This window comes from Cervus canadensis, chromosome 26 (genome assembly GCF_019320065.1).
Source record: "Cervus canadensis isolate Bull #8, Minnesota chromosome 26, ASM1932006v1, whole genome shotgun sequence".
NCBI classification, from domain to species: Eukaryota; Metazoa; Chordata; class Mammalia; order Artiodactyla; family Cervidae; genus Cervus; species Cervus canadensis.
This window is the reverse complement of record NC_057411.1, coordinates 27,403,343-27,416,304: the sequence shown is the minus strand read 5'-3', so window position 1 is coordinate 27,416,304 and position 12,962 is coordinate 27,403,343. Positions and strand designations below refer to the sequence as shown.

General features: G+C 42.6%; 1 protein-coding gene across 2 annotated transcripts in view; it reads left to right on the top strand.

Annotated features, from left to right (window-relative positions):
* Nucleotides 1-408: 408 nt before the first annotated feature.
* The window catches only part of G3BP2 (G3BP stress granule assembly factor 2), a 36,412-nt gene continuing 23,858 nt past the window's right edge, over nucleotides 409-12,962 (top strand). Inside the window, exon 1 of one of the 2 annotated variants that reach the window (XM_043448444.1) lies at nucleotides 409-634. The gene's annotated coding sequence lies outside the window, so the exon portion shown is untranslated. The remainder of the gene's footprint in view (nucleotides 635-12,962) is intronic. The other variant, XM_043448445.1, reaches the window with a different exon arrangement.

The window sequence follows — 12,962 nt, the reverse complement described above, 5'->3', positions numbered from 1 at the left end:
TAGTTCAGGAAGAAGAATCACTACATTTTCTCCTTCTTAACATTAATTATATAAACGGACCAGAAAAATCAGTCCCCCAAAGGGCACAGCGCAAAAGGCACACCGCTGCAGCCACCCGGCTCCTGTTACGCCGCGATCTCGAAGGGCGACGAGGCCCGAGCCTTGGGCCGGAGAAAGGCAGCCTCCTTGTGACGTCAAATCAGCGGACTCTCGCCCCTGCTTCAGGCCGGTTCCGGTTCCCCGGCTTTCCGGGCGCGAGAGTACGTGAGCGCGGCGGCGTTCTGCGCGTGCTCCGCAGAGGGACGCGAGAAGGTTGGGTCCAGCTCGCGGAGGAGATGCGTGATTGGCTGAAGCCGTGCTGGGGGGTTCCCCAGCCCTTTCGGCAGGGGTAAAACAATAAGAGGGGGCGGTGGCAAAGGGGGCGGGACGTCCGTGTTCCTTGTCGCTCGCCGCAGCGCCTGGTGCCCGGGAAGAGGTGGTTGTGAGGAGAACCAGCTCTCGGCTCTCCGGCTTCCTTGGCTTGAGATTTGTCAGAGGGAGGGGGCGGCGAGTGAAAAGAACCCGCTGCAGCCGGTCCTCGGCGACTCTCCCGCTGACCTCCGCGCGACGTACCCGCCGCCGCTGTTGGTTGGAGGTGTGTACGGGGGCCGGGAGGGGCGGCCGGTGTGGTGGTCGGAAGGGGACATTCCCGTCGCCCGCCGCGGCTCGCGGCAACCGTTCTGTGCGTGAGCCCCGGTGTCGGAGGTGTGGAGGCCGAGAGAGACATTGTTCTTGCCGGCTGCCTACGCTGCTGCTGTGTGCGTGAGAGAAACCGAGCCTTTCCTCTCAGGTGAGGGATGGGGGGCCGCGTGGGCAGGGAGGTGACCGGCGCGCGTCTTGCGGACGGAGGGCTCCGAGGGCACAGGTGGGGCCGGGGTTGGTTGGGGATGAGGTGGCGAGCTGGGTAAGGGGACGCAGCGGCTCCCAAAGGCACGCTGATGGAGGCTTCGGACGGGATGAGGGGGAGTGGGCTTGCCGGAGAGGATGTTTTCGGGTGCGGAGCCCCCCACTCTCGTCCCCGACTCTTGCGGCTCTTATTCCCGGTTCCCCGGGAATGGGGAGGCCGCCGCTGCCGCCCCACCCGTGGGGGAGGGGAAAAGAGGCTCTGCCGGCGGAGGCAGAAGCGACGCAGATGCGAAAGTAGCGGCCTCCGGGCACCATTTCTCTGCACGGAAACAGAATCCGGGTCTGAAGGCAGCCGCCGCTTTGCTTACCCCAGTACCTGGTGTTCCGCGGTCTCTGACCCCCCTCTGTTTTATCCCAAGAGAGTTCTGAAACCCGGGCTATATATAACGTGCTCCTTCTCCGTGCCCTTTTATGCAGGCGATCTCTTACTGACTCAGGAATAGAAGAGGTGTTTGCGTGCTCTGGGGAGGGGGTTTATTTCTTTTCTCCCATCTCTTTCTTGGGGAGAGTGGGAAGGATAGTCAAGGAGAGGAACATAGCGTAACTAGGTTGTGTTATTTTTGTTAGTTGAATCCGATCGAATTTTACCTGCATCTCTATAAAGGCAGATTTTTTAAGATGGCCCTGTGCCGCCCTGGGGCGAGTGTAGATTGCAGCTACAATTTCCCGCATAGATCAATTTTTTTTTCCCCTCCAAGGTATGCCTAATTTCTTAACAGAATTTTTTTTGGGGGGGGGGAGGGGGAGAGTCAGTGCCTTTGCTGTCTTAAAAATCAAATAAAAACAAAACCACACACGTGCACCGAAGCTGGAATAATAGCAAAGTTATTCCGTCATGCCCCCCATATGATTGTTGTGATAATAACTTATGTGGAAATACTGGCTTTAGCACCTCGTGCTGGTCTCTCAAATGTTAGCATTGCATGTACCTGGATCCGTGAAACATTAACTGCAGTTTGGGGAGCCTCCTATATTAGAGGGGAAGAAAATGGGAATTCCTTGTTTAGCTCCATATTTGGCAGTTAATATAGCCTTAGGCATGTGAACAAAGTTTCAGAGTAAACATTTGGCCCTGTTAGTATTCAGTGGTCCTTTTGATGTCCAAAATTCCTGGTCTCAGAAAATAGACGGTATGATTCGTTTAAACTGAAATGTGTTGTTTCTTTGGTGATATTATTTTCCCGTTAAGTATTTAGGATTAGCTATGAGTAAACATATGTTATGATTTCATCTCTTGAGGCTGTTTAATTCTGAAAAGTTAGAAAGGAATTGAAGGGAGGATAAGGACCTCAAATGGATTTCTTTCTATTTAGCAGATATTATAGTTCAAGTTGTTGAATATTCAGGGGTTGAAATATTTGTCAATAAGTAGCAAGAGGAAAGAACCAGAATGTTTGTGGGGTGGATGGGGATCAAAAATGGGAGGAGAAGTAAATGTCTTTAATTTGGTAGTCGAGTGAGTGTTTAGTTAGTAGGTGAGGAGAATTGCTACCAGACAGCTCTTGAGTTTGAATAGTATTGGCACTGTTGGTAGTAGGTTATTTTCATTATCCACAGTTCACTTAATGAAAATGTCCCTATCAGTTACTGAAAATATATAAAAACCAGTAGGTTAACAGTTAACAGTTTCCTTGTCCTGAAGATTATTGCTGTTGATTGCCCATTATCAGGATTGAAAATTCTTTCCTTGATTGCTTTAAATAAGACTTATCCCCACATATTTTATACTGGGTGTGTATGGAGGTGAGGAATGACCCCTTTTCAAGGCTGATTTTGATAATTACAAACTAGAGGGTTGTTCCTGAACTTAAATTCAGTAGAATTTAATTGACAGACAGGACTCTCTCCACTGGGAAACATTTAAAAGCTGACAGAACAAACAAGTTGCATCTCTTGGAACTCTGGACTGGCTTCAGCAGCAATGTAATCAGTTTTTTGATGGCTTTCCCTCAGCTAATTTTTATCTTTTAAATTCTAGATATTTTACCCTATGTTGATACTGTAGGTATGTTGGGATGACTGTTGTGGATTTCCTTTTATGTTACTGTCTTCTGTCTTTTAACTTCTCCCTACAGTATCAAATAAGCTAACAGTTGGACTTTAAATTTTTTTTATATTCTTGCATCCCTGGATGGTCTTCAAAAGTGGTTGTTCTTAAACAGATATAATGAAAAATCACTGTTCCAGGGAGGAGACCTTATTTCAAATGCTGAGGGACTTTGAACTCCTTTCCTTAGGCTCTTAACATTGTGGCTTCCTTTTCTGTAAATGAAGCAATTATCTATCTCAAGGAGGTAAAGGGATGTGTAGGTTACTTGTTTAAGGTTACCTTAAAGCATAATATAAATACACACTAATTTTTGTGGGGAAACATTTCCATTTCTTTAATGCTTGGTCACTTTTCTAATACCTCTGAACTTAAAAACTCACCTCCTTACCTGTGGGGCCCTCGGAAAGAAAAGGCTTAATTCACAAGTATCTCTTATTTCTGTGACTGGTGCTTAGATCTTGTTTGTGATGCTTTCATTCCATGGCATGCCACAACAAATTGAAGGTTGCTGCTTTCAATAGATAAGCATTGCTGTTTTGATTGGTAAAGTCCTTTTAAACAGAGACCCTTTGGTAGTTCCAAAGGTTTCAATTTTAATAGGGGGTTAGCTGTTAAGAATGGGTAATACAGCCCATGCTTCAGTGACAATGGACCTGGGCCTGACTAGTGTGAGCCAGCCAGGAGTGAGGGGCTCTAGAGAGGAAGGGGTGGGGATAGTTATTCAATAGTAGAGATAAGTTCTGTCCTAGCATAGACATAGCCTTTGGTAACATAGTTTCTGATAAGAGAACTGCATCCTCTTCCTAGGATCTTACTTTTTTTTTAAATAAAAAGCAAGATAGAGTACTACTTCTAACTTCACAATACTGAAAAATTATTTTTGTAGAATTTTTTCTGTTTTCCAAAATGTCATTTTCTTTTGGCTTCTTGACTTTTTAAAAAAACAAGACAACATGGGATCTCAACTTTTTAGCAGTTTTTATTTTGGATGGAAATAACCCTAAGGATTAAATTGTGATGAAATTTCATGTGATTAGTTTGCAATAACTGAAATTCCCCATCCCCAACTGTTTGAGCCAAAGATCTTGCAGTTCTCATCACTTGTTATAGATAGTGGTCAGAATATTTCAGGCTCTTTGAAGAGTGAATTTTTGATTCTGCATTGATACTTACGGGATTTCCCAGGTGACTCAGACATAAAGGAATCTGCCTGTAATATGGAGACCCTGGTTTGCTCCCTGGGTTGGGAAGGTCCCCTGGAGAAGGGAATGGCAACCCACTCCAGTGTTCTTGCCTGGAGAATCCGCATGGACAGAGGAGCCTGGTGGGCCCCATGCTGGGTCCGTGGGGTTGCAAAATGTCGGGCACGACTGAGCAACTATCACTCACTTTGATACTTATATTTGGTTGAGGTGCAGCTAGGTGTTTAGCAGTTTAGATTTTATGATCATGTGTAGATAGAGCCATTTTATTACTGAGTAGAGAACAGAGGTGCCATTTCAGAGATCCCTAAGATTAAAAAGGATTAAAGGAATACAAAAGTATTTCACCTGGATAACCTTATCTTTTGTATTGTATTCTGCACTGATCATTATTTTGCAATAGTAGATCTAAAGAATTAATTTCATTTTCCTGTCAAAGTGCATACATTGCCCTTCTTGTTATTGAAATCATAACTTTAGTTGCAAAATTTATATTTCATTATTTTTCACCTATGGTTTTAGCCTTTGACAATGTTTTTAATGACTGCATATGAACTGATGTTCCACAGTTGGGTTTCACTATATTACATTTTTGTTTTCAAGACCATTAATTTAACATTAGGCTAACAGAAAAAAAATAGTACTATATCAGGTAAGCACACCAGATGTTTTTAAAATTACCTCTTAGAAACAACAAAATTCCACTGTACCTTTGGGTCTAGGCAGTAAGTTTCTTTCTGTTTCTCTTTCTCTATGTAGCTGCTCATTTTAAATTTCAGCATGGTATAGCTTTACTAGTCTGTTCCCCTCCACCTACTCAACTTTATCTTCAATTAGTTGGTAGTATTTAAGCACACTCAAGACTTTAAGGATAAATTGTCACTAATGTAGGCATAATGTCAGATTATTTTTGCTCTGCTATTAGTGCTAAATTAATTTTCACACTTTCGATCTTTATTTTAGAGCCATGTTTTCGAACCAATAACATATATTGGTTATGGTTATCAAAAACCAAGTGAAAATTTTAAAGTGTTTTTTAAAATTAAAAAATTAATTATACTCTTTTTAATACTCAATAGTTTACAGATGGTGGTATGAATTGATATGCAGTATTTTTTTTCCCGTAGACCCACACTTCTTTTTGTATTATCGCTTCCCCTGCCCCGCCCCAAAGATGGGATTTGTAGCATTCTAGAATTTACTATTTCTCCCAGCAGTCTTGATTCCAGCTTGTGATTCATCTATCCCAGTATATCACATTGTGTCCTCTGCATATAAGTTAAATAAGCAGAGTGACAGTATACAGCTTTATGTTCCTTTCCCAATTTTGAACCAGTCTATTGTTACGTGTCCAGTTCTGTTAATAACTTACTTCTTGACCTGCATACGGGTTCCTCGGGAGACTTGTTTAGGTGATCTGGTACTCCTATCTCTGAAAGAACTTTCCACAGTTTGCTATGATCCACACAGTCAAAGGCTTTCTTGTAGTCTATGAAACAGAAGTGGATGCTTTAGTGGAATTCTCTTGGTTTTTCCTATGATCCAACGAAATGTTGGCAATCTGATCTCAGGTTCCTCTGCGCCTTTTCTAAATCTAGCTTGTACATCTGTAAGTTTTCAGTTCATGTACTGTTGAAGCCTAGCTTGAAGGATTTTGAGCAGTAAGTTGCTAGCATGTGAAATGAGTGCGATTGTGTCATAGTTTGAACATCTTTGGCGTTGCCTTTTTTTGGGATTGGAATGAAAACTGATCTTTTCCAGTCCTGTGGCCACTGCTGAGTTTTCCAAATTTGCTGACACATTGAGTGCATCACTTTAACAGCATCATCTTTTAGGATTTGAAATAGCTGAACTGGAATTCTATCACCTCCACTAGCTTTGTTCGTAGTGATGCTTCCTCAGACCCAGTTGACTTACACCCCAAGATGTCTGTCTCTAGGTGGGTGAGCACACCATCGTGGTTATCAGAGTCATTAAGACCTTTTTGTATACTTCTTCTGTGTTTTCTTGCCACCTCTTCTTAATCTCTTTTGGTTCTGTTGGGTCGTTACCATTTCTGTCCTTTATCGTTCCCATTATTGCATGAAATGTTCTCTTGGTATCTCTGATTTTCCTGGAGGGATCTCTTCTTGCTGTTATTCAGTGGCTCAGTGGTGTCCAATTCTTTGCGACCCCATAGACTACACACCAGGCTTCCTTGTCCTTCACTGTTTCCCAGAGTTTGTTCAAACTATGTCCATTGAGTTAGTGATGTGATCCAACCATCTCATCCTCTGTCATCCCCTTCTCCTGCCACCTTCAATCTTTCCCAGCATCAGGGTCTTTTCAAATGAGTTGGCTGTTCACATTAGGTGGCCAAAGTATTGAAGCTTCAGCTTCAGCATCAGTCCTTCCAGTGAATATTCAGGGTTGATTTCCTTTAGGATGGGCTGGTTTGATCTCCTTGCAGTCCAAGGAGCTCTCAAGAGTCCTCTCCAGCACAACAGTTCAAAGGCATCAATTCTTCGGCGCTCAGTCTTCTTTATTGTTCAGCTCTGACATCCGTACATGAGTACTGGAAAAACCATAGCTTTGACGATACGGAACTTTGTTGGCAAAGTAATATCTGTGCTTTTTAATACACTGGCTAGGCTTGTCATAGCCTTTCTTCCAAGGAACAAGCATCTTTTAATTTCATGGCTGCAGTTACCGTCTGCAGTGATTTTGGAGCCCAAGAAAATAAAGTCTGTCACTGTTTCCATTGTTTCCCCATCTATTTGGAATTAAGTGATGGGACCGGATGCCATGATCTTCATTTTTTGAATGTTGAGTTTTAAGCCAGCTTTTTCACTGTTTCACCTTCATCAAGAGCGTCTTGAGTTCCTCTTAGCTTTCTACTGTTAGAGTGGTATCATCAGCATATCTGAGGTTTATATTTCTTCCAGCAATCTTGATTGACAAGGGCATTTCACATGATGTACTCTTCATAGAAGTTAGAAAAGCAGGGTGACAATATACAGCCTTGATGTACTCTCCCAGTTTTGAACCAGTCTCTTGTTCCATGTCCAGTTCTACCTCTTGTTCTTGAACTGCATACAGATTTCTCAGGAGGCAGATAGGTGGTCTGGTATTCCTGTCCCTTGAAGAATTTTCCATGGTTTGTTGTGATCCACACATTCAAAGGCTTTAGCATAGTCAGTGAAGCAGAAGTAGATATTTTTCTGGAATTCTCTTGCTTTTTCTATGATCTAGCAGATGTTGGCAATTTGATCTCTGGTTCCTCTGACTTTTCTAAATTCAGGTTGTACGTCTGGAAGTTCTCAGTTCACATTCTGTTGAAACCAGCATCCCATACAGAAAGAAGTCTAGCTTCTTTCCCATTCTGTTGTTTTGCTCTGTTTCTTTGCATTGTTCACCTAAGAAGCCCTGCTTATCTCTCCTTGCTATTCTTTGGAACTCTGCATTCATTTGGGTATATCTTTCCCTTTCTCCCTTGCCCTTCCCTTCTCTTCTTTCCTCAGCTGTTTGTAAAGCCTCCTCAGACAACCACTTTGCCTTCTTGCATTTCTTTTTCCTTAGGATGGTTTTGGCCACTGCCTCCTCTACAGTGTCATGAACCTCCATCCTTATCTTCAGGCACTCTCTACCATATCTAATCCCTTGAATCTGCTTGTCACCTCTGCTGTATATTTATAAGAAATTTGATTTAGGTCCTACCTGAATGTCTAGTGGTTTTCCCTACTTTGTTCAATTTATGTCTGAATTTTGGAATAAGGGGCTTATGATCTGAGTGAGCCTCAGTTTGTTCAGGTCTTGTTTTTACTGGCTGTACAGACCTTCTCCATCTTCAGCTGCAAAGAACATAATCGATCTGATTTCAGTATTGACCATCTGGTGATGTTCATGTGTAGAGTCTTCTTTTGTATTGTTGGTAACGGTGTTTGCTATGACTAGTGTTCAGTGGACAAAACTCTGTTAGCCTTTGCCGTGCTTCATTTTGTACTCCAAGGCCAAATTTACCTGTTATTCCTGTACCTCCTGACATCTTATTTTTGCATTCCAGTCCCGTATGATGAAAAGGACATCTTTTTGGGGGGTTCTAGAAGGTGTTGTAGATCTTCATAGAACTGGTCAACTTGAGCTTTTTCAGCATCAGTGTTTGGATCGTAGATTTGGATTACTGTGATATTGAATGGTTACCTTGAAAGTGAACCAAGATCATTCTGTCGTTTTTGATGTTGCACCCAAGTACTGTATTTCAGACTCTTGTTGACCGTGAGGGCTACTCCTTTTCTTCTAAGGGGTTCTTTTCCCACAGTAGTATATAAAATGGTCATCTGAATTAAATTCAGCCATTCCTGTCCATTTTAGTTCACTGATCCTGAGATGTTGATATTCAGTCTTGTCCTCTTCTGCTTGACCACATCCAATTTACCTTGATTTGTGGACCTAACATTCCAGGTTCCTATGCAATAATAATGCTCAAAATTCTCCAAGCCAGGCTTCATCAGCACATGAACTGTGAATTTCCAGATGTTCAAGCTGGATTTGGAAAAGGCCAAGGAACCAGAGATCAAATTGCCAACATCCACTGGATCATCGAAAAAGCAAGAGAGTTCCAGAAAAACATCTACTTTTGCTTTATTGACTATGCCAAAGCCTTTGACTGTGTGGATCACAACAAACTGTGGAAAATCCTGAAAGAGATGGGAATACCAGACCACCTTATATGCCCCCTGAGAAATCTGTATGTGGGTCAAGGAGCAGTAGTTAGAACTGGACATGGAACAGCAGACTGGTTCCAAATTGGGAGAGGAGTACGTCAAGACTGTATTTTGTCACCCTGCTTTTTTAACTTATATGCAGAGTATATCATGAGAAATGCTGGACTGGATGAAGCACAAGCTGGAATCAGGATTGCCGGGAGAAATATCAATAACCTTGGAAACGCAGATGACACCACCCTTATGGCAGAAAGTGAAGAACTAAAGAGCTTCTTGATGAAAGTGAAAGAGGAGAGTGAAAAAGTTGGCTTAAAACTCATTATTCAGAAAACTAAGATCATGGCATCTGGTCCCGTCACTTCATGACAAATAGATGGGGAAACAATGGAAACAGTGAGAGACTTTATCTTTTTGGGCTCCAAAATCCCTGCAGATGGTGATTGCAGCCATGAAATTAAAAGATGCTTGCTCCTTGGAAGACAAGTTATGATCAACCTAGATAGTATACTAAAAAGCTTTAATAATGTCTCATTAAAAAGGAGACGTTACTTTACTAACAAAAGTATCTAGTCAAAGCTATGGTTTTTCCAGTAGTCAGGTATGAATGTGAGAGTTGGACTATAAAGAAAGCTGAGCGCCTGCAAGAGTTGATGCTTTTGAACTGTGGTGTTGGAGAAGACTCTTGAGAGTCCCTTGGACTGCAAGGAGATCAAACCAGTCCATCCTAAAGGAAATCAGTCCTGAATATTCATTGGAGGGACTGATGTTGAAACTGAAACTCCAATACTTTGGCCAGCTGATGTGAAGAACTGACTCATTGGAAAAGACCCTGATGCTGGGAAAGATTGAAGGTGGGAGGAGAAGGGGATGACAGAGGATGAGATGGTTGGATGGCATCATCGACGTGATGGACATGAGTTTGAGTAGGCTCCGGGAGTTGGTGATTGACAGGGAAGCCTGGCGTACTGCAGTCCATGGGATCTCAAAGAGTCGGACAACACTGAGCAACTGAACTGAATATTCCAAGTTCCTATCCAGTATTGTTCTTTACAGCATCAGTCTTTACCTTCACCACCAGACACATCCAGAGCTGAGCATCATTTTCTGCTTTGGCCCAGCAGCTTTATTCTTTCTGAAGGTGTTAGTAATTGCCCTTCATTCTTCCCTAGTAGCATATCAAACACTTTCTGACCTGGGGGCGTCCTCTGGTGTCATACCTTTTTGCCTTTTCATACTCTTCAGGGTTTCTCGTGGCAAGAAATCTGCAGTGGGTTTCCATTCCCTCCTCCAGTGGATCGTGTTTTGTCAGAACTCTCTTGCTATGAACAGGGCTTGGCTTATAGCTTCATTGAGTTAGGCAGGCCCCTTCACCAGGAGAAGGCAGTGATACATGAAGGGGAGCATTAACTTTATCTTTGAGTAATATTTTGGAAACTCATTTATGTTGTTGCATTTTGCGTGCTAAGTCACTTTAGTTGTGTCTGACTCTTTGTGACCCTATAAATGTAACCTGCCAGGCTCCTCTGTCCATGGGATTTTCCAGGCTAGAAGAATGGGCTGCCAACCCAGGGATGGAACCCATGTCTCTTAGGTCTCCTGCATTGGCAGGCGGATCTTTACCACTAGTGCTGCCTGCATATTATCAGTAAATTGTTTTTATTGCCAAGTAGTATTTGATTATTTGAATTTACCACAGTTTGTTCATTCACCTAGCTAATGATCATTTAGTTGTTTCCAGGTTTTGAGTGTTAATAAAGCTGCTACAAACAACATACAGGTCTCTGTGTAGACATATGCTTAATTTCTTTTGCATAAATATCTAGGAATGGAATTGCTGGGGAATATGAGGCATGTATGTTTACTTTTATGAGAAACTGCCCTACTGTTCTCTAAAGTGACTACCTTTTTTCAATTCCTACCAACTTTCCCATCCTTGCAAGCACTCAGTATTTTTAGATTTTGATGTTAGCGTTATTAGAGGTATTTAGTGCTGTGTCATTATGGTTTTAACTTCAATTAAAAGACAAGTATTTGCTTATTGGCTTTGCTGGGTCTTGTGCTCCTCTCTACATGCAGCAAGTGGGCGCTGCTCATTGCGGTGCCTTCTCTCTTGTGGAGCGTGGGTTCTAGAGCACAGACTCAATGGTTGTGGCGCATGGGCTTGACCCGCCAGGCACCTCTGTCCATGGGGATTCTCCAGGCAAGGATACTGGAGTGGTTTGCCATGCCCTCCTCCAGGGGATCTTCCCAACCCAGGGATCAAATCCAGGTCTCCTCCATTACAGGTGAATTCTTTACTACTGTCTGAGCCACCAGGGAAGCTGAAAAATACTTGAGTGGGTAGCGTATCTCTTCTCCAGGGAAACTTCCTGACCCAGGGATCGAACCAGGGTCTTCTGCACTGCAGGAGGATTCTTTACCAGCTGAGCTACCAGGGTTGCAACTAAGGGCTGGGGCAGCTAAAAGAAAAAAAAAAAAAAAACTAGAATATAAAAGATTGGCTTTCAAAATGTTTTGAAATTACATGATTAATGACTTAATTATTTTTTCACTGGCATTCCCACATTGCGTCAGATGGTAAATAAAACACCTGCAATGTAGGAGACCCAGGTTTGGTCTCTTGGTCGGGGAAGATCCCCTGAAGAGGGGAACGGCCACCCACTCCAGTATTCTTGCCTAGAGAATTCCATGGACAGAGGAGCCTGGCCAGTTACAGTCCATGGGGTTGCAAACAGTTGGACACAACTGAGAAGCAAATAAACAATTGTCATAACACTATGTAAGTTTGTGTACAGCAAGATGATTTGACTTACATACATTATGAAATGATTATCAATAAGTGTTTGTCCATCTTCTCATACAGATAAGAAATTACAGGAATAGAAAGAAAAAGTTTGTGATGTGACCTCTTTGTATTTACTGTCTTAACAGCTTTCATATATAACATAGAGCAGTGTTAATAACATTTATCATGTACATTACATCCCTCATAGCACTTTTAGAAGCAATTGAAATACCTTTGTATTTTGGTAGGCTCCTTCTCTTAAGAGTGTTTTGTTTTGTTTTTTTTTTGCCTTGCTTTGTGGCATGTACAATCTTAGTTCCTTGACCAGGGATGAAACCCCTGCCCTTGGCAGTGGAAGCGTGAAGTCATAACCACTGGACCACCAGGGAATTCCCTTTAGAAGTCTTCAGTATCACAGGTTTGTTCAACAGTCTTTTTTAATCCCTGTAAGTACAAAGTAATGGTAGATGCTGCAAAGAATCTCTTGAGCATCTGCTGGAAGCATAACACTGCCAGGCTTCCGTTTAGTATTAACTTAAAGAATCTTCCAAACAGGAGAGGGTTATGCCTGTGCACATGCACACATTACTGGGACTAAACATGTTAATAAAAAGAGCCAAAGATGACGCGTGTAGCACTTAGAAGAAGAAATGATTAGTCCTGCCTGAGGGACCTAGCTAAGAAAGCCAGGTAGGGTTGGACTAGGATCTTGAGTATGTTTTCAAAAAGCCCATGAGGGAGAATTGATGGTTTTAAAGAGATGGTCATTCCCTAAATATTTTCTCTTTTATTAATAGCTCTGACTTGGAATACTCACTTCATCTTCTGCATGCCAGATTTCTATTCCTGTTCCAGTTCAAGTGGTACATCCTTTGTGGTAGGGCTATAGCATTTATCACATTAGATAATTGCATTTAGGAATTCTATCTCCCGCTGGACTTGAAATTTCTTTGGAGCAGCAGATCAAGTTTGTCATATTCACCTCCCTTTTTCCTTGCATAGTTTCTGGCCCTTAGGTAGTATGTATTTAATAAAGATTGAATGAATTTGTATTGTCTCAACCTATTTATCCAGCTGGTGTTGAATGAAGTAAGACAGTAGCCTAGAGTATGAAAATTGCAAGTTCTGGGAAAGATGCTAAGTGGTATGATATTCTCGCTTATTCGGTCAGTCGTGTCTGACTCTTTGCAACCCCATGGACTGTAGCTCACCGGGCTCCTTTGTCCCTAGGTTTCTCCAGTCAAGAATACTCGAGTGGGTTGCCATTTTCTCCAGGG